The sequence below is a fragment of the Lemur catta genome, chromosome 26 (genome assembly GCF_020740605.2).
Source record: "Lemur catta isolate mLemCat1 chromosome 26, mLemCat1.pri, whole genome shotgun sequence".
NCBI classification, from domain to species: domain Eukaryota; kingdom Metazoa; phylum Chordata; class Mammalia; order Primates; family Lemuridae; genus Lemur; species Lemur catta.
Genome location: NC_059153.1, coordinates 9,113,248 through 9,139,497, shown reverse-complemented (window position 1 = coordinate 9,139,497; position 26,250 = coordinate 9,113,248). Strand labels below are relative to the sequence as shown.

The window sequence follows — 26,250 nt, the reverse complement described above, 5'->3', positions numbered from 1 at the left end:
TACCAGCCTCAAAAGTAATACAACTAAAAACAAACTTCTACAATTTAGTACCTAGCACTCTTAAGAGAGAATAGGTTGTAAATGGCAGGCAACAAGCATCATTTACAAGTGTGCTGTCTCACACACCAAAGTCCAGTTCATAATACTGTTTGACCTGACACATGGTTGAAATTCTAAGCCTCAAAAGGGACTGAGAATGAACATTTCATTAATAATTACACATATCAGCAACCACATGATAAAGGTTTCAGGCTTTTCCCATTCAAAGTAAATAATTTAAATATGAAACAAAATAACACCAAAATGTAAGTTGCCTCATTTCAAAACAATGAAAAGTCATTCCTGACATTTGCCTAAATATTTAAATCCTTTAAAAAAAGTATTCTGAACAAATGCTTTTTAAAATTAATTTCAGAAAATATATTTATAAATATAACTCAGAGCCTGCAAGCTTCTCATAGAGTTTTGAACAAACAGAATTCACTAAGATGGAGGGAAGTCATTTAACTCATGTATTATTTTAGAAAATAAACTGAGATGGCTAAATCTATCTTACTTTTAGTTTGGTGTTTTACATTTCCAGTTTGCACATCTAAAAGCTACTTTTATTTTTTTTTTTGTCTTCCAAATTCTGTACAACATATATTTTAGGATGAAAATTTCCATCAAATGGTAACAGGAGCAAGATTTTTAACACAATAATGTTTAATGCTAAGGATGTTATGTCTCTGTTGATCAAAAAGAAAATCCTATCTTAGACTTGATTAAAATTTAGTGTTTTAGGCACTATCTTAATAAAACTAGCACCCTCAATTATTAGCTCATGCCTAAATAGGTTACTTTCAACAAATTACTGAAATAATTTCTCTCTTTTAAAAGAGTTTGTTCCTATTTAAAGATAAAATATATTTATTCACTGAATCAATAGAACATTTTGAGCAACTCATAGCTTTTTTATGAGAGCTGATTCACCAAAAGAAAATCATTTCAATCCTCTACAGCAGAACTTCAGCTATAGAATTTAGGCATCACTGAGAAGTTAGGACAGGTAAAAAGACATTTATTAATACTTAGTGACATAACAGTTTTTTTTAATAACTTTAAACATTATTTCTCTTAATAATTTTTCAGGTAACAGTGTCTAAAGAATACAATTTTTAAGATTAATATACAAAATCACCTTAAGGAATTACTGCAAGATGCTACTTTGCCAGCATGGCCCAGCATTTGTCTTAGTTTGTTTTCCCTTCATCTTTGCTTTAAAAAAAAAAAGCCCAAAACTAAAAACAAAAAAACACCTAGAAGGTGAGGCAGGTGATTGTCTTCATGAGCTATTTGATATAGACAGTGGCAGAAGATGAAGAGAATAGAATGACATATTTAAAAAGCCAACTCAAGCACAGAATGCTTCCCATGTTATGATCCAGTGGAATGCAAGCTAGAAATAGGATAGAATTTAGAAATACGGCTCTGTGTTGATGGGTTAAGGCATTCAGACTCCCCAGTCCTTTTAAAGAACACTTCCTGTTCCTGGAGTTTCCTGGCAAACTCTTCTTCCAGTGTCTTTTTCCTAGGTCTCAATTTCTCTCTCCACTCCTTTAATTTTTGGCTGTGTTCCTCATCTAACTCCTTTAGTTTCTGTGTCTCATGCTCAACCAACAGGTGGCATTTTTCATTCTGCAGCTGAGGCAGTTCTCAGACATTGGCTTCACACTGCAACTGAAGATCCCACATTTGATTTTCATGTTTCTGATGCTGAGCCATTCTCTCATTTTTCTGCCTCTTTTCTTCTTGTGCAGCAAACTGTTTAATTTTGTCACAGTCCTGATCTGGCATAGCTGTTGAGTTAATTCTCAAACTTTTCTTAAACATGGCCATTCGAGTCTTAGCTTCACTGTGTTGAATCTTGGGTAATATTGTTCTTTCTTGAGTCTGCCTGTTTTTCAGTTCCTCAAATAAGTCATTGACTGTAATGCTCCATTTGTTCTGTTTCCTTCTCATGGCGCTTAAGTAGCTGATGTCTTTGTATGAAATATTGATCTTTAAGTTGCTGTTTGAGCAGTTGGTGTTTTTCTTGTAAGTGTCGTTCTTCAAGCTCCCAAATTGCAGCTTCTCGAGCTCTCATGAGCTGTTGCTTGTTATTCAGGCACTTGCTCTCAATATTGGCCAACTCTGCCTTCTGTTGTTGGATGATCTTTTTCAGAGAGCCATCTAATTCTTATTGTTGCTTCTGAACAAACTCTTGTTCTTGAGCATGCTGGCTTTCTGCAAGTTCCTCTTTCCTGCATTCCATGAGCTCTTTTCTCAGCTCTTTGGGTGCCTTCTCCACTTCATTTATAACCTCCTTCTTTCGGTTCTTTAGTATGTTCTGAAATTTGGACAGCTCTTTCTCTTGCTCTCCTTTGATGCGTTTGGCTTCATCCTGCAAGCGATTTGTGTGTTCTTGTTCCAGACGTTCAATAGTCTGTTTCTGCTGGTTTTCTAGTTTCTCGATTTCCCGGTCATATGCCGCTTTTTACTCATCATTTCCTGCTCAAAGCGCCGGAAAATTTGTTCTCGTTGTTGCTACAGTTTACTATTAAGCTGTTGTTGGGCTTGTTGCTCTTCTTTTTGAAGAAATCTTAATTCCCGAAGTTCCTGACATCTAAGAAACCTCAATTCTTCACTTTTGGAATCACTATCTGTAACTGTCTTTGACGTTGTTACACTCACTTCTACACCATCAACCATAAATTTGCGTGTTTTCTTCAATGTTTTCTTTTGTCTTCTTGTTTCTTGTAAAGATATTGATCCACTGTCTTTAGTTTTACTGAGGAAGCTAGAGACGGATAAATTCAAGTCAATGCTGCTGTTATCAGCAGTAGAACCAGTGCCTGAATCAGCATCATGTTCCTTTTGATTCTCAGATTCTGGAAGCAGCATGGTTTCATTTTTTGACAAAGCACTGATTTCTCCTTTATTTTCTGCATCTCTAGAGTTGATATTAATACTGGGTATTAGAACAGGCTGAAGTTTACTGGGCTGTGAAACTGCAGTAACCTGAGGTTCTGTTTTAATTGGCACTTCACATGGCATTTCTTTTTCCTCTGTATCTATCTGAGTAGTGGCTTTATGAACATCCTGAGTTTCACCTCCTAAAGTCTTTTGGTCAGCATCAATCACTACATTTCCAACCTGTTTTTTCTGTGCTACTTCATTCAGTAATTTCTTCAACCTCATTTGTCCCTAGTTCTTCACTGGTCTCCAATATGTTCTCTGAACTGTTTATTAATTGTTCCTTATTTTTACCTTCTACAGATTTTTGATCTATCTCATTAGTTTCAACTATTTCTTTAATAGAAACTTCCTTAGTACCACCAGCCTCAAGATCCTCCTCAGGCTTCCTTATTAATTTCTGGTCTACTTCAATCACTTCTTCCCCATCATTACTCTGAGTATCCTCAGCACTGTTTTCAACAACCTTCTGAACATCTACTCCCTCGTTTATTTCTACCACATTACTTGTATCGTTGATGACATCTTTTTGAGTTTTGTCATCTTTTCCTAATTTCTCTTGGCTGTCTTCCTTTTTAAGGCCAACTTCACTATCAATTGCTTGAATATCTTCCTCTTTTTCTGCAGTCTCTTGAGTAACTGAATCTATTGTTTGAATAACAGTATCTTTAATTTCTTCAGATTTTATAAGCCTATTTTCAAATGTCTGTTTCTCTTCCTGATCCCTTTCTTCCTCAGATTTTAGATTATCTTCAATGTTTGTTTCTAAAGTTATCACTGCATTATTCTCTTTTCCTTCACCGACTGAATTAGTGTTCACAGTTTCTTGGTTTCTTGTATCAGGTAGATTTTCAGACTCAGGTCTCTTCTCTCTCCCATTCTCTTTGATTACTGTTGTTCTATTACGGAGTTCAGCCATAGCTTCTAAATGAGCATCGTCACCAAGTTCATTAATTCTATCCATAGCCTTTTCAGGTTCACCAGTGGTAGGTTTTTCAATAAGAAATTTGTTGTTGAATTTATCTTCAGAAGTATTACGTTCTGTCTTTTCTGAGACAGATTCCAAAATACACGCATTTTGTGAAAGTTTGTCTTCTTCAGAGGTGGCAATATTAAGATCAGAGGAGGCATGCTTATCTGAAGGTATTGGCAGAGAATTTTCTGCTTCCTCATCATCATCTTCCTCTTTACCATCTTCAACTTCTGTTACTTCAGCCTTTGCCTCTGCAATCAATTCTCAGATTGGTTTATTGGAACCAACAGTAACAAAGGGATGCTGCAGTAGCTGAGATGTATTCCACCTAGCATCCACATTCTTTTCCAAGCATTTCTTTAGAAAGTCCTTAAAATTTGAAAACCATTTTGATGGCTGTGCTCAGTAGGGGGCTCAGATTTTGCTATTTTTAGCAGCACTCGCATTGGATTTAATTCATCATGAGGTGGTTCTATCTCAGCTATTTCTATTAAAGTAATACCCAGGGACCAAACATCAGCTTTGTAGTCATAGGGTCTGTCCTTAGATGTTTCACACATGACTACTTCAGGAGCCATCCAATATGGTGTGCCAATAAAGGAATCTCTTCTTTGAATTGTCCTCGTGTTTTTAGCTGATACTCCAAAATCTGCCAATTTAATATCTCCATCTAAAGTAAAAAGAATGTTGCCAGCCTTTAGATCTCTGTGGATGATTTTATTATCATGTAAGTAGTTCAATGCCTCCAAAGTCTGTTTGCAAACTACTTGTATTTGGGACTCAGTTAATGGTCTCTCAAGTTCAAGCATCACAGCATCTACTTCTCCACCTGCACAAAATTCAATAAGGATCCAAAGATTATTCTCATAATAGAAGGCATCTAGAAGCTTGACTATATTTGGGTGATCACAAGATGCTAATATATCAATTTCAACCATGTAGTCTTCAAGTTCTTCAGATTTGGTGTCAATCACCTTTGCAGCAGCTAAAACGCTGGTCTCGTTATTCTGGGCCTTGTACACTTTCCCAAAGGCTCCGTCATCCAGTTCTCCTATAATCTCCCTAAACTCCTCGGGGAGCAGGTCCCTCTTCACATGTTCGTACTGCCTCTTCTTCTTCTCGCTCCCCAACTTGAAGATCTTACGGAAATTGAAGAAGGACATTTTTCCTTCCAACACAGAGTTCCTTGCACTTAACGGCTAAAAACAATAAAGGGCAAAGTTTCTCCTCCCTCCTCTCCTGCACGCAGCCAGCGTGGGGTCCCCCGGCTCCCGCAGCTCCGGCCGGCTGTCCCCCAGCAGGCGGGGCGGCGACTCGGCTCCGGCCCACGGTGGGGGGCCGCGCGGGTGGGCGCCTTGGCCCTGGCCCACCCTCTGAGGGGCGGCACCTGCCTGGCCCGAGGGTCCGAGCTGTCCAGACGCCCGAGTCGCGGTGGCTTAGGCCCGTGTCACGGCGAGTCTCCCTGAAGCATTTTTTTTTTTTTTTTTTTTGAGACAGAGTCTCACTTTGTTGCCCGGGCTAGAGTGAGTGCCGTGGCATCAGCCTAGCTCACAGCAACCTCAGACTCCTGGGCTTAAGCGATCCTCCTGCCTCAGCCTCCCGAGTAGCTGGGACTACAGGCATGAGCCACCATGCCCGGCTAATTTTTTTTTTTTGTATATATATTTTTAGTTGGCCAGATAATTTCTTTCTATTTTTAGTAGAGACGGGGTCTCACTCTTGCTCAGGCTGGTCTCGAACTCCTGACCTCGAGCGATCCACCCGCCTCGGCCTCCCAGAGCTAGGATTACAGGCGTGAGCCACCGCGCCCGGCCTGAAGCATTTCTTAATTCTCAAAGAGCTGGTAAAGAAAAAGATGGTACAAAAAGAAAATCTTTATCTGACAGTGAATCTGACGATAGCAAATCAAAGAAAAAAAGAGATGGTGCTGACAAACCAAGAGGCTTTGCCAGAGGTCTTGATCCTGAAAGAATAATTGGTGCCACGGATAGCAGTGGGGAATTAATGTTTCTTATGAAATGGAAAGATTCAGATGAGGCAGATTTGGTGCTGGCAAAAGAAGCAAATATGAAGTGTCCTCAAATTGTAATTGCTTTTTATGAAGAGAGACTAACTTGGCATTCTTGTCCAGAAGATGAAGCTCAATAATTGTGTGCATTGTTTTTTATATATATTTGTATATACACACACAATCTGGGGCTTGGTTTTTGATTTACTAATGTGAAGAAATAACTACATCTAATAAATCAAGTTTGATACATTTGTTTTGAAAGTAGTATTGAGAGAATTGTTGGGGGGTGCATCAATAGCACTGGTTACTTTGAGCAAACAAAAGCTTTTGGTAGTTGCTTCCTTTATCAGAAAAGAACATATGATACCATGGTATATTATTTCCTCTGCACTAGAGAACAGCTTTTCTAAATGCTAGGGGAAATTTCCATAGCCATTTTTCAGTCAGAACTTGTGTTTAACTCATGCCTAAGGACCATTCTGGGTTTTTTAAATTTGTTTTTGTGTGTGTATACGTAAAATGCATATGTAAATGATTCTCTTTATTTTTAAACATTCACCGAAACAAAAATCATGGGTAAGCCCATGTGTCTGTGATGCTATCATTCTGAGCAACCGAAGAACTGAAAATTTTCCTGAAGCTGTAACATTTCAAACTAAATAGTTGGTTCATAATTAATTGGATAATTTAAAGGCAGCCATATTAGAATCCGTATCTACATGTATATTCATATAAATGCAACATTGTGTTTGCAAAATTCCTAAAAGGAAATCTTTATCACTACCAAAAATCTCCCCACCCAGATGAGGAAACTAGACAAATTCTGGTGTGTTCTAATACAGTAAACAAGACTTAGTTAAATGAACATTAAAGATTCCCCTAGTGAGCAATTCTTTTACAAAAACTTGAAATCCCTGTGCTGCATTGACTAAAAGTTCATGATTAATGGAATAGCTAAGGCTTGGCCCATGGAAACTTATTCAGATGGTTAGAAATGTTGGCAGTTTCAGACCTGCTGACATAAATGAGTAAACAAACTTTTTGTAATCTAAACTATTGACCTGCATGTTTTTTCTTACCCCAACTCATTTCTTACATGTAGGCTCAATCTTTTCAGTATTTGGGTTACTGGTTCTGCAGAAGCCAGGAAGAACAGCCTTGTAGTAATCAGAATGGTATCCAACTGTATACTGTTTATTGTAAATACTGGTGAACAGCGGTCAATAAATATTTTTATATTCCTAAAAAAAAAAATGTTTCTTAACTGTAAACCTCTGGACAGCTGTAATAACCTAAGACTGACACTGGCTCAGGGTCTCTCCCCTGCAGGTGCCATGCCCTGCGACTGCCCGTGTTTACCAGACCGAGACAGCCTTGGCCTCGCAGGAGGAAGCGGGGCCCAACCTCTGCGTCGTGTGAGGCCTCTCTGTGGCAGGTTGGCTGCTGCCTTTCGTCTTGTACATTCTGTGAAGAGAACATATTTTTAAAAATAAAATCAATCTTTTGAGGTGGTAGTGAGTGATTTGTGGGACTCTCAGAAACTAACCTCTTCTCCTTATAAGCACTGAATGAAGCCGAAAGACATAAACTTTTGCTCTCCGGAAGTTGTCATCCTTTGTTTGAGCTGGCCACCTTTCTATTTTCGGGGCTCCTGATAGGGTCTCCAGGAGGTGACCCAGGACGAGAAGTGTCTGAGGAGCTAGTGGTTCCCGAGGGTTCGCTCGAGCGATGCGTGGTGACAGATGGGGCCTTGCTGAAGACTAACCCACATTCTGGGGGGAGCCTTCCTCCTCTGGTTCTCCTCTTCAGAATTCATTCCTCCTTCTACAGGAGCCCACAGACCTTATTTTTAACATTTTTTTTTTTTTTGAGACAGGGTCTCACTCTGTCACCCAGGCTAAGGTGCTGTGGTGCCATCATAGCTCACAGCAGCCTCACACTCCTTTGCTCAAGCGATCCTCCTGCCACAGCCTCCCGAGTAGCTGGGACTACAGATGTGAGCCGCTGAGTCCCGCCCGTCTGTCTTTTGATTCACCTTTTTGGTCAGTTTGGGCCCCTGACAACTCTAGCGTGGTCTGGTCTTGTCACCGTACCTGCGGGATCTGGTCACCGCAGACTCAGCGGTCAGGGAGCGTGGGCTCCTCCGCTGTGGCCCGGGGCAAGTCACCCGCCTTCTCCGGGTCTCCGTCTCCTCACCCACCTCTCAAGTGAAAACAGAACCAGGTGCTGCTCCACTGCTGCCGTGCGAAGGGCATGAGCTGGTGCAGGCGATGTTGCTAGAAGCGTCTGGAACACAGGGCCCCTCAGTGCGTGCCGACGGCACCCGCAGCGCAAGGCGGGAGCCTGGCCGACAGCAGTGTGACCAGGGCCCGCCCGGCCGGCCAGCGAGCCCGCCGCCCTCCTGCCGCCGCCCAGCCCCCCGGGGAGGAGAAGGGCGTCCTGTCCGGTCCTGCCCGCGCTGCTCCTGCCGCTCTGATGGCCCCGGCGGCAGCAGCCCACCGGTCCCCAGGGCAGGAGATTCCAGCCCTCGGCTTCTCCCGCTGCCGTCGCGTCCCCTGACTCTTCCTGGCAGCGTGCCCCGGCTCAGCCTTGAGCCCACCTTCCCACCCCTCGCCTGCCCTGGCCCCACGCCGGGGCTGCGGGCCTCTCAGCATCCTCCTTTGACCTCCCAGGATCTGCTGTCCCGATCCTGTCCCCAGAACCCGCTCTGGTGGAGGAGCCGTGGCCCGGGACACTTGGCTCCACCGAGCCCGCCGTCCAGACCCAGGGTTGCCAGAAAGGGCGGCGGCACCACCCCCTCCAGGGAGCCCCCCGGGCCTGGAGGAAAAGCTGCCGCTCTGAGAGGCCCGGGAGGCTGTGGAGTCGGCAGGGGCAGCCCAGGAGCTCCCGGTCTCCACACGGCACGTGCTGCGAGGGAGGCCAGCGTCCTTCCCTCCCGCCTGTGGCCGGCTCCACCCCGGCCCTGCCCGTGCAGGGCCTCGCGTCTTTGGGCCTTTCTCTCCTTCGTGCCGTGTGGGGTGAAGGCCCAGGAAGGTCGCAGGACACAGGCCCGGGGCTAGGAGCAGCCGCCAGCGTGGATGTGAGCACACTAAGGCATCGCCACACGGCCCAGAAACATCCAGGCTGGACTCACTTGCGTCCCTGGGATGCGCCAGGTGCAGGCAGGGGACACCCGCACCTGACCGGGAAGCAACTGCTACAAACCCTGCTGGGCGGGCCGCGGGTGACAGCTCGCTGCCGCAGTCCTGCCTTGCCTTCCCCGGCTGGTCCCCTGGGACCCTGGGGAAACAAACCGCATGGAGGTTTGTAATAACTTCCGACCGCTGTGAGTGGTGACAGGCAGGTAACTTCTCAGCGACTGGCTGTCTCCTGGCCGCGGCCAAAACCCAGCAGTCTCAGCGGGCGCCGCCTCCCCCATCCGAAAAGAATGGTTTCCGCTTCCCCGTAAGACAAACATCTGTAAACATTTCTCCTTTGATGTCGCTACGCTAGTCCCAAGTAATCCCCCCTCCACCCCGGCCAGCCGCAGAGGAAGAGGCTGCTGTCACCTGAAGCGGGGGCGGCCGGGACGCTGCTCACTTGCGCAGAAAGAGCCGGTTCTGCGCAGCCTCCGCGGTGGCCCTGGGGGACCTCGCGCTGCTCTTACTTTTAAACTCCAAAGTCCATCTTGGAGCTAAAGCCCTCTTTCCCCACGAGATGCCGAGGGTCGTGCACGGTGTGAGGGACAGTGTGGACCTTGGATAATGACCCGTAACCCCAGAGGCAGCGGCAAAGCTGGGAGCTGCCCGCCCGGCCCGCGAAGCGCTGGGAGGTCCCTTTAGCTCTGAGCGCGGGGACCGAGCCGCCCCCTCCCGCAGCGCCGCCGCAGCTCAGCCTGGGCCTCAGCGTTCTGTTTGTTTTTCCCACAAGCACCCCACTTTCTGATCCACTTGGGTTTGCTAGTGGTACTGTTTAAGCGGAACCCAAAAAAATGTGGGGAAAAAGCTTTAACAATCAAATGAAGGCGTTAATATGAATCCTAAACGCTCACTGTATTGCTCTTTGCCTAACGTACACATAAAAGATGGAAGGCAAAACAGTAAGACGGAATCTTTAAAACTCGAAATAGAAAGGTCATCCTCTACAAAGCTCATTTGGGCTGAGCTGCTGCGAAACTCCCTTCTGAGGGTCATTGCTAGCGGGGACTAAAGTTCCCCCCAGCACCGCCTTTCTGTTGCCCTTCTCCCTCCTGGACCCCGTCAGAATGTGTGTGGGACGGCGCCGCCACAGGGGCCTTTGGTTCCCTCATCTGCTCCTCCCCTTGTCCCTGTCCCTGTCCCTGCGGGGAGGGGTCCCGGCTGCAGGCACAGCAGCAGATGCTGGGACACTGAGTCCTACAGGCTGCCCTCCCACCTCCCACCTCTCCGCTGCCTTCTCTGTCACACGGCCAAGAGCAAAGCCTCCTGTTGCTTTCTATTCTACCCTCCCATGGGGCACCAACCCCCACAGCTCAGCAATGCTGGCTGAAATCCACTAAACTGATTTCCCAGTCCCCCAGCGGTTTGTGGCAGCAGTCTGGAAAGCACCGGCCGGCCGAGACACTAACGACAGGGCGTCAGGGGCCCTCGCCAGGGGGCAGGGAGGAAGGAAGGCTTCCTAGCTCTTGTTCCCACAGACGGGCTCCTCCTGCCCTTTGCCCCACCTGCCACCTGCCACTTGCCGGTAAATAGCAGTTTAACACCCCGAAGTGCCTTTCATGCAAGGACTCACTGGATTAGGAGGAGCCAGCGGGAGCCTAAAGCAGATTAAGGGGAGACAAAGGAAGCTTTGGGGTTTATCTTCAGCTTTCCTGTTTCCCAGAGCTCTGCTCTCTTCCTGTGCTCAGCCCCAAGCATCAAAGGGAGACCAAAGGGAGGGAGGGAGAGAAGGAAAAGGAGGGAACCCTGCCACCCCCTCACCTGCTGAGGCCAACCAACACTAGATGGTCACCTCCAGCCCTAGCCCCACTCATCCTAAGGTGAGCGTGGCCTTCCTGCCGGGGCTGAGACAACTTCTTTTTCTCCCTTCCTCTGTCCCTGCCCCAGCCCCTCCGTCCCTCCCTCCCTTCTCTCTCCCCTTCCTCTCTCCATCCCTTTCTCCCCTCCTCCATCCGACCGTCCAGTGTCCAGTCCTGGACACCTTGGGGAGGTTCCTTCCCTTCCCGGATCCCTGTGGGGCTGGGGCTGGAAGGCGCAGACGGGTCGGGCAAGCAGCCGCCCTGGTGGCCGGGCCTCAGCTTCAGCCAGAAGGTGGTGGCCCCAATGCAGAGCTGCCCTCTGTGCCTGGCTCAGCTTTCTTCGTCCTGGTGCTAATGGTTCGCACACCTCTGTGTCTCCTTTGGTTTTCAGGCCGCAACACTAAATGTGACCCCAACAGCCCTTGGGCTCCCTGTCTCACAAGGCCAGGCTGGGGGAAAGAGGAGCTCCCTGTCAAGAGTCTCCTCCTTTCACCCCCTCCCTGTCTGGGTGTTCTTCCGTCAGCTCTTACATCTGACGCTCATTGTCAACAGGTCCCACGTTGTGTACAGGCGCCGAAGGGACAGATGACTGGAAGGGCGGAGCCCATCCGGCCGACTTTCCCTCCTTCGCTGCATCTCTCTCGGGATTCTCTACATTTCGTGTTTGAAAAGGAGGGCCCTGGGCACTGTCCCTGGTCACAGTAGAAGCTTCGTTGACCCGGAAAGACACCAAGCTCTGTCGTCTCTGCAGCCCTGCTGCTGACTGGACGGCGGATCCCAGGAAGGGAACACGGGAGCCAAGGCCGGCAGGAGAGCGAGGCTGGGTGGGAAGACCTGCTCCGCGGGAGGCTGTGAGGGTTCTGGAAGGAGCCCACCAAACCGTGAGCTCCTCAGGAGGAACAATGAGGTCAGGTCTTGAGATTCTTAGTGTGGGAGGTAGAAAGGGGTGGGTTGGGGTGGGGGCGAGGTGGGCATTTCTCTGCCATTTTAGGCAAAGAAGAAGAGTTATTCACCCCCCCCCTCCCTAGCCTACATGTGTGCACAAGCACACACACACAAACGGGTAAAAAACAGTAATCCACCAGACTGGTAAACTAGCTGTGGAAAATTCAAAATGGTTTTGGGTAAAGTTTCAAGGAAAGGAGGAGTGTGGCTGCACAGCAGGCTTTCTCCAGAAGGATTCTGGGCCCGTTTACAATTGCCGTCCTTCAGCTTCTCCACAGAAACACCAAAATGGCATCTGGGTGGCGGCCACACTGGCGTGTCCACGCGGGTCACTGCCGTGCACACAGCAGCCCACCCAGGGGGTTTGTGTTTACTCTGCCGCACGCCACAATGGTCTGAGGAGGCTTTCAGCCAAAATAGGTACGGGGACATGCTAACACAGGATTACAGAGTTTGCTGAAGGACAGACATCAGAAAATGGCAGACTAGGAAGCTCTAAGCTTTCCTTTCTCCACAGAACATTAAAAAATAAAAAGAAATTTTTTGAACCACTTTTGTCTGAGTACTGGAAAACAGTCAAAGGTTTACAGCAACCAAGTGAATGCCCGATCAAGAAAATGCCATCTTCAAAGTGAAAATTTCTGTTGTGTTTTTACTTACCCTGGTCCCACCTTCTTCCCAGTGTGGTGGCTGTATCAGTCTTGAAGCAGCAGCAACCAGCCTCGTTTCCAGTTCCTTCCCTGGTGCTGAAAGAATCAGAGCAGATATTACTTGCAAATTGTTATGCACATCTCTTCTATACTGTTTGGGAGATACCTGAAGGACTGACTCACTAGTCTGTGTCACATAGCACAGAACACACACAGGTGGGAACACAGAGGGACAATGTTCATGAAAGCTGCAAGATGACTGCAGACTCACCGATGCCTGGGGTGAAAGATTATGAGTGGAGACATACAATAGACCACCTGAGGCCCAGACTGGAAGCTGGAGTGAGACTCTGAGAAATTGGGATATTCAAAAGCAGCTGTGTCTGCAGGGGAATTTACATGCTCAGGGACAACGTGTGCTCACAAAGTTCTGAGAGGACCTAGACTTTCACCTCATGCTGATCCCTGGGCTCTGAGCAAGCTTCACTGATTTGGAAGGAGTTCACAAAGACAGTCTGCAAAGACCAGGAGACCCCTTGGCCTTCAAGGAAATCTCTGTCCAAACATTAGCTGAACACAAAGTCAAGGAACAGAGACTTCAGCAATTACACATGACAAGGAATAGTCTTATAAAAAAAGTTTGGAAAAGTCTCAAACAAATGGACTGCTGCTACATGCTTCAACAATTTTTACAAAAACCAGCAACCCCTGGAGAAGGTAAAGATTCTGAATGTCAGAGTTACCACATTATAACAGTAAGATGCCCAATTCTCTCTCTCTCTCTCTCTCTCTCTCTCACACACACACACACACACACACACACACCCCACAATGTGTACAAACAAAGAGGAAAACATGGCTCATTCAAGTAAAAAAATATTAAACAGAAACCATTCCTGAGGAAGCCCAGACATCAGACTTACTACACAAAAAAGTTTAAAACGTGCTCAAATAACTAAAGGAAAACATAAGCAAAACCACTAAAGGAGATCAGGAAAATGATATATGAACAAAATGACAATATTAACAAAGAGATCAGAATTTTTGAAAGTACCAAACAGAAATTCTGGAGCTGAAAGTACAACAACTGAAATGAAAAATTCACTATAGGTGTTCAACAGCAATTTGATTTCAGCAGACAAAAGAAAGATGAGTGAACTTGAAAAAAGAACAAATGAAATTATCTCATCTGAGGAGTAGAAAGAAAAAAGAAGGAAGAAAAGTTAGCAGAGCCTAACAGACCTGTGGGGCACCATCAAGCAGAAAAACACACGTTATGGAATTCCCAGAAGGAGGAGAGAGAAAAGCAAAACAGATGATTGAAAGAAATAATGGTTGAAAATGGCCCACATTTGCTTCTACACATGAATTCACAAATTTAAGAAACTTGAACTCTAAGTAGAATAAAGTCTGAGACCCATACCAATACACATTATACTCAAATTGTCAAAAGACAAAAAAAAAGAAAAAAAAGAATCTTGAAAGTAGCAAGAGAGAAGGGACTCATAACATACAAGAGACGCCCCATACGATTATCAGCAGATTAATCATCAGAAACATTTGATGTCAGAAAGCAGTAAGAAGATTTTTAAAAAGAATAAAGCAATGGGACAGTAGTTTAAAGTACTGAAAGAAAAATAATTTGTCAACTGAGAGTTTTATACTCCAAAAACTGTCTTTCAAAAATATGCAAGAAATTAAGACATTCCCAGATAAACAAAAACTGAAGGAGCTCATTACTGGCCCTATAGGAAATGCTAACAGAAGTTCTTTAAGTTAAAATGAAAGAAAACTAGACAGTAACTCAAAGCCACATGAGGACAGTGCTGGGAAAGGCTCCTTCATTTCCAGCGACTGCCTTCCCTTTGGCAGGGAGGTGAGAAGCCTGGGTGGTGGCAACGAGGGCAGGGCTGGGTCTCTCCAGCCCCCCAGGGCTCATCTCACAGCAGGAACTCGGCCCTGACAGTCCACATCTTCTGGGCCTGAGAGCAGGTGGAAGGCATTTCACTGCAGGGTCAACAGCACACCTGCTGTCACTCCAGCAGGTCCAGCTGATCTCTGACACATGTAAAGCAAGGTGTGAAGATAAAAATAAAAGCTTTGGAAGCTGCGTTTAAACAGGAAGCCAGTCCTACCTGCCAGCACATCCCCACACAGGCACCTCAGAGATAGTGCGGGTTTGGTCCACACCGTCCAAGAAAGCAAACATCGCAATAAAGCAAGTCACACCAATTTTTTGATTCCCGGTGTATGTAAAAGTTGTATCTATACCAGACTGCAGTCTATTAAGTGTGCAATAGCACTGTCTAAAAACAAAACGTAAATCCCTTAATTAAAAACCACTTAATTGCTAAAAAATGGTAGCGATCATCTGAGCCTTCAGTGAGTTGCAATCTTTTTGCTGGTGCGGAGTCTTGTCTTGACGGTGATGGCTGCTGACTGATCAGTGTGGTGGTTCCTGAAGGGCGGGCGGCTGAGGTAGTTTCTTAAAACAGGACAACAATGAGGCCAGGTGTGGTGGCTCATGCCTGCAGTCCTACCTAGCACTGTGGGAGGCCAAGGCAGGAGGATCACTTGAGGCCAGGAGCTTGAGAGCAGCTGGGCAAAACAGTGAGATCTTGCCTCTTCCAAAAATAAAAAAAAAAAATTGTCTGTGCATGGCGGGGCACACCTGTAGTCTCAGCTACTTGGGAGGATCGCTTGAGTCCAGGAGTTCGAGGCTGCAATGAGCTATGATCACCCCACTGTTCTCCAGCCTGGGTGACAGGGCAAAACCCTGTCAATCAATTAATCAATCAAGGAAGGAAGTTTGCCACATTAACTCTTTCTTTCACAAAAAAAAATTCTCTGTAGCATATGACACTGTGGGTAACAGTAGAACTTCTTTCAAAGTTAGAGTCAGTTCTCTCAAACTCTCCTGCTGCTTTATCAACTAAGTTTCTGTAATATTCTAAATCCTTTGTTGTCATTTCAACAGTGCTCACAGCATCTTCACCAGGAGTAGATTCCATCTGAAGAAACACTTTCTTTGCTCACCCATAAGAAGCAGCTCCTCATCCGTTCAAGTTTGGCCATGAGATCGCAGCAACGCAGTCCCATCTTCAGGCTCCACTGCTAATCCTAGTGCTCCTGCTATTTTTGCCACATCTGCAGTTATTTTCTCCTCTGAAGTCTTAAATCCCTCAAACTCATCCACGAGAGTTGGAATCACCTTTTTCCAACCTCCTTTTAATGTTGGTATTTTGATCTTCTCTCATGAATGGCATCTAGAATAGTGAATCCTTTCCAGAAGGTTTTCAATTAACTTTGCTCAGATCCACCACAGGAATCACTACCTATGACAGCTGTGGCCTTACAGAATATATTTCTTAAATAATAAGACTTGAAAGTCGAAATTACTCCTTGATCCACCGGCTGCAGGGCGGACGTTGTGTTGGCATGAAAACAACATCAATTTCCTGGTACATCTCCATGAGGGCTCTCGGCTGACTGGCTGCATTGTCAATGAACAGTGACATTTTGAAAGGAATCTCTTTTTCTGAGCAGTAAATCTCAACATTGGGCTTACAATATTCACTGAAACACGCTGTAAACAGATGTGCTGTCACTGCTGTTTCGCCGACAGAGCACAGGCAGAGCCGAGTCGGCCTAAGTCTTAGGGCCCTGCGGCTTTCACAGTGGCAAATAGCACCGGCTTCAGCTTAAAGTCGCCAGCGGCATTGGCCCTGACAGAAGAGTCACCTGACCTGTGAGGCTTTGAAGCCGGACATTGACTGCTCCCGTCCAGCTGTGAAAGTCCTGGATGGCACCTGCTCCCGACAGGAGGCTGTTTCATTCACATTAAAAATCTGCGTTGAGCGTGGCCGGCAGGTACCTTGGTGAGATCGTCTGGACAACTTGCCGCAGCTTCTGCACCAGCACCGGCTGCTTCCCCGTGAGTTTTACTAATGTTGTGGAGACGGCTTCTCTCCTTCAACCTCGGGAACCAACCTCTGCTGGCTTCTGACTTCCCTTCTGCAGCTTCCTCTCCTCTCTCAGCCTTCACAGAACTGAAGACAGTTAGGGCCTCGCTCTGGATTAGGCTTTGGCCTAAGGGAACGCTGTGGCCGGTTGGATCTTCTGTCCCCACCGCTAACACTTTCTCCGTGTCAGCGAGACTATTTCACTGTCTCATCACTTGTGTGATCGCTGGAGCAGCAGTTTTCATTTCCCTCAGGAACTTTCCTTGGCAGTCACAGCTTGGCTGACTGCGGGGAGTTAGCTACGCTCCCGCTCCCCGCAAAGAGGTTTTGTCTCTTTCTTCGGATCCGGTCTCTAAGTTGACCACGCCAGTTTGCGGGGAGTTAGCTACGCTCCCAGCAAGGAGGTTTTGTCTCTGTCTTCGGGTCAGGTCTCTAAGTTGACCACGCCAGTTTGCAGGGAGTTAGCTGCGCTCCCCGCAAAGAGGTTTTTCCTTCCGACCAGGTCTCTCAGGCAGGGGTCATCGCAAAGGATGAAAAAATAGTAGGAAACAGAATAATAGTAATAATACACAGAGCCAAAGATATAGTTTATAAAGTAAAGGTTTATGAAAATAGATAAAGGAGGGTATCCGGATGCGAATATTTCCTCCTGCCAGAAATATCTCCCAAACTGGAAATCCACACAGGTGTTATATAGGGTAGATACAAGCTCCTGTTGCCCAGGGCAACGGGATTTACATACTAACAGGCAGTTTGCTTTAGGGTCAAAGTCTTCTAAAAGGCTACTACAGATCCTTTAACTAACTCTAACTAGGGGAACAATGAGTTGTAAAATCTTCTTGGGACAAACTTCTAAGTTTTCTGATAAGGCTATTACTTTAGCAAAAACCAGAGACATCTTGGCTCCGGTGATTGTGTTCTTGGAGACAGAGATGATCTCAGAAGTCAACATGAGCTGTGCTTTGTGTTAATTACTTTAACCGCATGGCTCCTTCTGGGCCCGGCGTGGGCATTAGCATATCTCTCTGATCAGCTCTCATCTCCGGGGGTCCTTGCCAGCTCTGGCAACCCATGGCTCTAGGAGAGGCCTGCCTTGTCTTTCAAAACAGGTGAGAACCATAGGCCCAGTTTACAGCTGTCTCTTTGAAGTGCAGCTTTTACTGACCAAGGAGACGCCCTCCTGAGACGAGGCAGCTTTTGAACTAACACATTTCTTTTTTCTTTAAGGCAAAGCGTTATGTGACTTCTGAAATCAAATCTTGTCTCCGGAAATACAGGGGGCATTTCTATGACTCAGTATTCTTAGGCTCAACAGCTGACCTCGGAGCAAGCTGTCACCTGTCTTGGCTTCAGACTTGCCTTCCTTGCTAAATTTAATCCTTTGTAGCTTTTGACTAAAAGCGAGAGACGTGCAACTTCCCTTCCCTTGAACACTCAGAGGCCCCTGTATGGTTATTAATTGCCCTAATTTCTATTTTTTTATGTCTCAGGAAACAGGGAGGATTGAGGAGAGGGAGAGAGATGGGAGACTGTACTCCCCCCACAACACGACATCAGTGCAAAACAGCCCTCGGAATGAACCCCACCTCCAGGGAGGAAGAACGGTGCTGTGAGATGCTTGGCCTCAGACCTGTCTCCACGCTGGAGCACCCACGACAGTAGACACAGAAGCTGGAACGTGGGTCTCTGTGGAAGGAGAAAGGTGGCAGTCTCGCACTTCCCACCCTCTGCCTGTCACCAGCTAGTGCAGCACTCTCGCTCCCAGGCTCCCTTCTCCCTCCTCACCACTCACCCCTCCCGGCTCACCTCTCCTGTCTCCACTCTTTGCAGGTCAGGACCGGCCCTTTCCCCTCCACCCTCTGTGCAAAGCCCAGAAGAAATCTGAAAGTGACACGGGGGGAGGCAGCTGTTGAGACTGACAGAATCTAGGCAAGAGAACACCCTCCCACTCCACGTGGTTTAGCAAATTTCCAGAGAATACCGCGGGACGACAGCGCCAAAGTGTCACCTTGTAATAAAGTGCTCTCATACCTAGAACCATTCTCTGGGCTCATCTCTCCCAAGAGGCTCAGAAGTTGTCCCCTGGACACCTGGTTCCCGACCCTGCGCTCTTAGGACTCAGCTGCTCTCACTCCCGACACACGGGAACGAACTTCTTTGAACTGGTGACTTTGCAAAGCAACGCTATAGCGGGGTGAACACAATTGAATTCATACTAAGGTATAGAATATCGGCAGGTTATTGAGCAACTAAGTTAAACATAATTCTGGAGAACTGCAGTTGTGCGTCAACTTTAACCCTGCATGTACAACACTGCGCTGTGAGCCTGTTACTAACTTCCACCCCCACTGGCCCCCGCCAGTGGCCTGGCCCTGGTTTGTCCAGGCCCATTGCCTTCGTTACCTGTCTCTGTCCTCCTGTGTGTCCCAAGCTGGTCCAGACGAGCCCGGGTGGGATTCGTCTCCCGCGGTGTCTGCGGACTGGCCGGCTGCAGAGACTGTTCAGTTCTCCGTTGCTGCAGCTGTGAAAGTACAGAACTCCCTCCTTAAGCACATGGCACTGTCAAACAGGGTCACAGTCCCGCGCCTGGTGGTCTCGTGCCTGTGCGAAGGATGTCAGGCCTGAGAGTTCCCCTGTCTGTGCTCCCCTGAGTGTGCATGTCCCCAAGTCCCCCTGCCACTGTGAGACGCCTCTGCCAGAGGAAAGGCCCGGCTGGCCCCCCACAGGGTGGACAGAGATTCGCAGACCTGGTGGGCGCCAAGAGGGGACAGTCCACCCTCCCGCCGGGGCCCCCGCAGGACCCGATTGGGCCAAACAGAAGCCTCTTCTCTGGGTGGTTTCCTGTCTGTCCCTCAGTCTCAAATCCTCCACGTGCCACCTGCAGCTCAGACACCAGCGCTAAAAGGTAACTGCTCTGGACAAAAGGCTGCTTCCCCGCAGTTGGGGGTTTACCATGGCCTTTCCCAGCGTTAAGTGCCGGGGACACACAGGAGGATGAGACTGTCAACGAGACCTTGTGAGGAATGATGCCGGAGAACCGTAAGGACCCACCAACTGGCGTTGAACAAGGAAAGCGCCCAAAGCACTGGGGGATTTTCGGTGCCCTCCCAGGTGTCAGTCTCCAGTTCACTCTCCTGGTAGATTACGTGTAGGACGGAGGACCAGGTGGAATCTTCTTTCAGTGTTAGGGGGCTTCGCGGTGGCTCACGTGACCTCCAGGGGCCTGAGCCAAGGGGGAGGAGCAGGCAGTGGGTCCCGAGCTGAGTTCATGGGTGGTTGTCTGCTGCGGGGTTAGACGTGGGGAACCCCAAGTGCATCGTTTTATTTGCTAGGATACAATACCAGATCTTGTGCAACTAAGAAATTCCATTCCTAGGCCGGGCGCGGTGGCTCATGCCTGTAATCCTAGCACTCTGGGAGGCCGAGGTGGGTGGATGGCTTGAGGTCAGGAGTTTGAGACCAGCCTGAGCAAGAGTGAGACCCCGTCTCTGCTAAAAATAGAAAGAAATTATCTGGACAACTAAAATATATACATAGAAAACATTAGCCGGGCATGGTGGCGCATGCCTGTAGTCCCAGCTGCTCAGGAGGCTGAGGCAGGAGGATCACTTGAGCCCAGGAGTTTGAGGTTGCTGTGAGCTAGGCTGACACCACGGCACTCACTCTAGCCTGGGCAGCACAGTGAGACTCTGTCTCAAAAAAAAAAAAAAACAACAGAAGTTCCATTCCTAAAAACAGTGTGTTGTTACACACTGCTGTTGGAGATCATCTTGAATCGGCTGAGACCTAGAAATCATCTTCCTTCCTTTGTTTACTAAATGCCTAATATGAACTGGTTTCTTATCAGTTGCCCTTCTCTGCAAAAAAGCCCGGTATGGAAAAGGTGGCGTCTGCCCAGCAGTGATTCCAGCCTCCGCGGGCCTGTGTGTGTCTGGGAGGGGCCCGTTTTCCCTGCGGCCTCCGACTCGCCCATCCACCACCCTCCTGCTCTTGGTTGTTTCAACGACCGTGGGACGGGCGGCCAGGAGGGAGCGACGTCTGCTTCTGAGCGAGGCTCCTACAGGTCTCCACCCGCCCTCAATGATCATTCGCTTCCTCAACTGCCAGCATCTGATCTAGCTGGGACTCCAGAGGAAACAAGAAATGTTCACTGGACAAGAATAAAGAGTGTGCTAATGCACTGGAGATTTCTCCCTCGCCCTAGTCACTTGTCTCTTCCCCTCCCTCCAGCCTCCCTCCAGCCCCCACTGGCCCTGCCAGTGCTGCGTGTCTGCTTCAGGGGCCCGGGTCTTTCCACATTTCAGGAGGCATCCCGCCGAGCCCTCCTGAGTTCACCGGGGACAGCGACACCTGCTGCTGCTTTTCTGCTGCAGGACAATTTCATTCTCCCAGAAAACACACTTTGGGTCCCTACTGGGTGCCAGGCTCTATTTTAAACACTAAGGCTACAGAAACACACACACACACACACACACACGCGGTTCCTGCAGTAAAGCCAGTTATAGTGTTGTAGGGCAGACGGGTGACTGTAACAGAGTGACGAATGCTGACACCAGTCAGGACAGGGATGGGGGTAGGATCCCAGAGAGAGGGACATCTAGCCTAGACAAAGAGACAGGCATAAAATTCCTGACACATCCCGCTACAGCTGCATCCTGGACACCCAGTGGCTTTGGCAAGGAAGTGAAGATGATTTAGACATTTATCTTCACTTAGCTTTGCTTGGGGACAAGTGCCCTGCAGACTTGTCTACCTGGCCCAGATGACTCAGGTAATGAAGATAGCCACTCCGCCCCACACAGCCCCATCCCACCGTCTACCTGGGGCTTGGGTGGCTGCCATTGCATGAATCTGGAAGCAAACCAGTCCCGGCCACTAGAGAGGAGTATTTGCTTCCAAAAAGTCACGTGCCCTCACCCACGCTCTGTAATCTGCCTGCGACTGGCTAGTGGTGAGGGTCCTTTTTCCCCTACGGGCTGAGCTCTAGAGGCACGACAGGCTGGTGAGGGTCTTGTGTCTCAGCCCCACTGCCCCTGGATCCACGGAGGCTACTTTAAGAGGGGTCGTCAGCGGGCGAGGGGAGAGCTCCTTGGGAGCACGGTGTTCACGCTGTCGTGTTTCCGTGCCTCGGTTGCACCATCCCTCACTCAGAGAAAATGTGCTAAGTAGTTCCAGGAGACAATTAAGGGGAAAATAATTGCACAGCATTTTAGGACAACGTATCAACAAGGGCAAATATCAGCAACTTCACTGGAGGAGGCAGAGGACGGCCCTCTAATTGGGAAACCAGGCCTTTGGCAAAAGAGTTTAAACTCCCTGACTACATTTTATTGACAAGGTCAGTCTTTATTCTTGCTGCCAAAATTAGAATCTAACCTTTTTTCTCTGTCATAACAACCCTGGTGTTTAATCACCAATTGTGCAGGGTGGTAAAAAAAAAAAAAGTTGTATCCTTTAAGTCTGGAGATTGACAACACAGAGGAGGGAGCTATTAATTTCCAGAACCACCCTGTCCAAGAACTATTTTCCTTTCCTCTCTTCCCAGATACCCAGATGGAAATCTGCCCTTCAGAGAAGGAAGGAAATGACACAATGGACAAGACTTCTACGAATAAGTAAGCTTTGCCCAGGACATGGACGGAAAAGTAAAGAGAGAGAGAGGGGGAGAGAGAGAAACTCGTTAACCCCGCCTGACGGCGCGTCAGATGCGGTGTGTGTCCCTCCCCATCCCAGCACTGGACAACCAGGACACTGAGCAGCCTATGAGCCTTCTCGTGTTCACCACACGAGTTCACGGAGAAACAAGAACAGCGTGCTGTGTTTCCAGACCCTCTGCCTGGCTGCCTGAGGATGCAGCCCCTGCCCACATCCAGCCAGGGCCACGGCTTCGGATGCTCATTCAGGGACCTCACACTGTCGCTAGGACAAGGGCAGCAGGCACGTGGCTGAGCCAAGTCCATGGCAGGACGTGCGAGGCAACTGCGGTGTAGAGGGGGCGAGGAGGTGGAGGGAGGGCCGCCACAAAAGCAAAGCAGGAAAGACGTGGTTTCCTGGAATGAGGGCAAGAGCATGTCAGAGAAGCTCGATGGTCAGGAAGGCTGCGTTCCTGCCCGAGCTAGATGCAGGCAGAGGCAGGTCTGGGATAGAAGGACAAACGCTGCCTGTAACGGGATATGAAATCTCAAGTCCCTGTGTCTCTTTTTTCCTGCCTTAGATTTGGCCCGTCCTTGGCTGGACAGGGAGGGAGAGTGACCCTCCCTGGGACGTGCTGACCAGGCGGCTGGGTCTGCAGGGAGAGCCTTCCTCTCGGCAAAGAAGGGGGAGATACATTCGGTCGTGAACGGCTCAGAATCCTGTTTTAGAAGTTCTTTCTGATTTGACCACCATAGCTTTTTGTGAAAGAAAAGCCAGGAAGATGGCTTTGATGTGAAAGAGAAAGGGGGATCCAGGCACAAAGTGGAGGAAGGTGAGGAAGAAACCAAGAAGTGGAGAGAAACCCCAGCTCTGAATTGGGAACTCAGTGGCAGCAAGGGAGGGAGTGGCCCCAGCGTGGGCGGGAACTCAGCACTGCAGCAAGGGAAGAGCCCCTGGGGGTGCAGTTTAAATACCCAGGAAGTCCTTCAGCTCAGGCTCTGCCCACAGAGCTCCTGGCCAGCACCGTGCACCCACCCACGTGCACACACACACATGTGCACCCACCCACGTGCACACACATGCATGCACACACACCCAGGTGCACCCATGCATGTACACACACACCCAGATGCACACCCGAATGTGCACCTACCCATGTGCGCACACGCGTGTGGACACACGCCCACATGCACGCACACCAAATACAAAGAAGTCTCCTGGCACCACACAGGCTGGTGGGCAATAGCTCATCTGGGCCAGGGGTCAGACTGAGCAGCCTGGGCTAGAACAGCGGGAATCAACACACACCAGGATATGCATTCCTTGAAAGACAAAAGGATTTTGTGACTATCTGAGGTAAAGCAAGTTTGGAGAAAACCGTACACCAAGGTTGAAAGGTATCATGATGCCCCAAAGATCTTGCCTCTGGGACTTCAAGGGCTTGTGGAGCCCTCCCACAATGCTGTGGGGCTGGCGGGGGTGACCAATAGAGTCTGGGGGAGGTGATGCCTCCTGCAGCTTCTGCCTTGTCCCTTGGGGGAAGCTGGCCACCACAGCGGGAGGACCCTGAAGCAGCCCTGTACAGAGGGGTCCGGGGAGAGGAACCGAGGGCTCCACCAATCACCAGCTTGCGGGCCGAGTGAGGATCCCCGGCTCCAGTCCAGCCTTCGGATGACGCGTCACCAGCTGACACCTTGACTGCAGCCTCGGGGGAGACCATGAGCCAAAGCCACCCAAGCAGGACGCTCATAAATTCCTGACCCGCAGATGCCGTGAGTGGCATCTCACAGTTTATTGTTGTTTCTAACCACTGGCTTTTGGGATAATATGTTCTATAGCAATAGATAGCCAATATAAATATATACTAGCATGTTGAGATCTTAGAGGGAGTCCTGCAGTTTCAGATAACGTGTTCAGCTTTCACTCAGTGTTTGGCAAATGCTTTTGTTACACAACATTTCTTTCAAAGAACACCTCATGAACACCTTAGGGTGTTAATGTCGCACCCGAAGTGTACTTTAGGAAGATCTGGGCTGGCTCTGGTTGTATTTGTGGTTAAAACTTATATCACATACACTTTATGCAATAGTTTGCATGAGATAAAATTGCATCTAAAAATATTTAAATAAAGACTTAATTGTAATTTTAGAAACATAACTACATCACATGCATTTAGGTAGTTCCCCATTTAAAGGAAATCTTGTGTCGAGTTAGCATTTGGAACACGGAAATTTGCTTCCCATCCCATCGTCTTTTAATATTAATATATTGCTTTTTCTAGGCTAGCTGAAGGAAATAAAAAATAAAATAAGAAATAATGTATTGGCTTTTTTGTAAAATCAAAGCTTATTTTTATAACTGTATTTAAAGCATTTGTAAAATGAAAAAATAAAAATAAAAGACCACTCTGGTCATTAAAAACTTTAACTCCAGCTTCTGGTTAAAATGGGAAACCTGAGCTGTTTGCTGCTCTAAGTAGTCTGGTTGTCTGAAGAGGAGAAGGTCGAGGAAGACTCGGCACAGCCCCAGGCGTCCCGGAGGGCTGGGAGGGAAACACTAAGCCATTGTCCTCCGGGCCACCGTGGAATGAGCTTAGGACACTCACCCGGAGAAAACTCATCTCCTCTCTTGAAGGATAAGGGGACTCGATTCTGAGAATGGCTTCAAAGAGCTAGAAGTAAGAGCGGCCTGAAATTCCAGAGCCTTCAAGGTTGTTCCCAGGCAGAGGGCTGCAGCGCCCAGGGCCTCCTTCCAGGCCGGCGGTGAAGTGGCCTCAGACCGAGTCCTGGCCCAGCCCCTGCCAGCGGGGCCACCTCAGACTCCTACTTGGCCTCTTCTAGCCTCACTTTGTTCACTTGGGAAAGGGGGTAGTGACACCTACCGCACAGGACTCCCAAGTGGGTCACGTGAGAACAGGAAGCAGCAGGTGCTCAATTCACCTGCCCCCCACTGTGCTGCTTCCCCCCTTCCCCCTCCCCCATCTGCCCCTCGGAGCCACGTGACCCCGCTGACCCCAGTGCACTCAAGACCCCTACGGCAAGGGAAGCCCGATTCACCAGAGGCGTCGATTAGGGGAGATCATTCTTCACTACAAAAGGATTTTTCTCTTTCCCAAAGGATTCACTTAGAATAGCTTGTCGCCTCGGATAGGAACCCCAACTTCCCCGGAGTTTACAGACAAGTAACTGCTTGGGAACCTCAACGCGGACGCCGGCGGGCACTCCACGATCAGTCGGCCGTGCAGCCTTCCCGACACCGTGACGCCAGCCCAAGGCAAATGCTCATGAAAACCAGTTGTGCACAGTTTCTCAGGAACATTCTAATGGAAGCAGACCCGCCACTGCCCGGTGCCCCAACACGACAGGCCGCGGCGGCTGCCCCCGCGCTGGCCAGAGCAGGCCGGTGCCCGGCCACGGGGTTTTAGTTGAGTGAGGAAAATGAGCTATAATTACATTGTCAAGAAGTCAGCTCGTGTAATCTCCTCAGCTTGGGTCTCGAATGCCCCTCACTAAACAGAACGCGCCTGTTCCATTAAAGCAGCCCCTCGCACCCTGTCCCAGCGTGTTGCCATGGAGACTCCACAGGCCTGCAAAGCAAGATGCTGGCCGGGGCCGGGTACCACAGTTGTGTCGCCCCTGTCACCTGGCAAGATGAGGGGAGACTAAGTGCCCTCAGGGAGCAGCTGGGTGCCCAGGCCACGGGCCTGCTGGGTGCACATTCAGCCCTGGGCATCTGCCAGGTGGCAGGACCCCTGCAGGAGGGCAGCCCCGGCCCTAGATCTCATGGGGGCTGCCTGCGGGGCTCTGAGGAGCCTGGGGCTAGAGGACCTGGACTTGATGTGGACAAAGAAAATCCCCCAGGTCCCCCTCAGCTCCAGCCAGGAGAATTTCTGAGAACAAGGGGCACAGAAAAGGAAGAAGAAGAAAACACAGGCTATGTCCTCACAGTGTGCAGTCTAGCTCAGGAGCTACATCTAATCCACTCACTGCAAGGACAATAATCCAGGACCGAATGTCACGCCTCAGCGCGGCAGGGCTCGGCTGCTGTGTGGCCAGAGAAGTCAACAAGCCCATGAGGCAGGCAGGTCCCACTGGACCTCAGGAACG

General features: G+C 48.6%; 1 pseudogene; it reads right to left on the bottom strand.

Annotated features, from left to right (window-relative positions):
• Positions 1-1,131: 1,131 nt before the first annotated feature.
• Positions 1,132-5,390, bottom strand: LOC123627685 (annotated as a pseudogene).
• Positions 5,391-26,250: the final 20,860 nt, after the last annotated feature.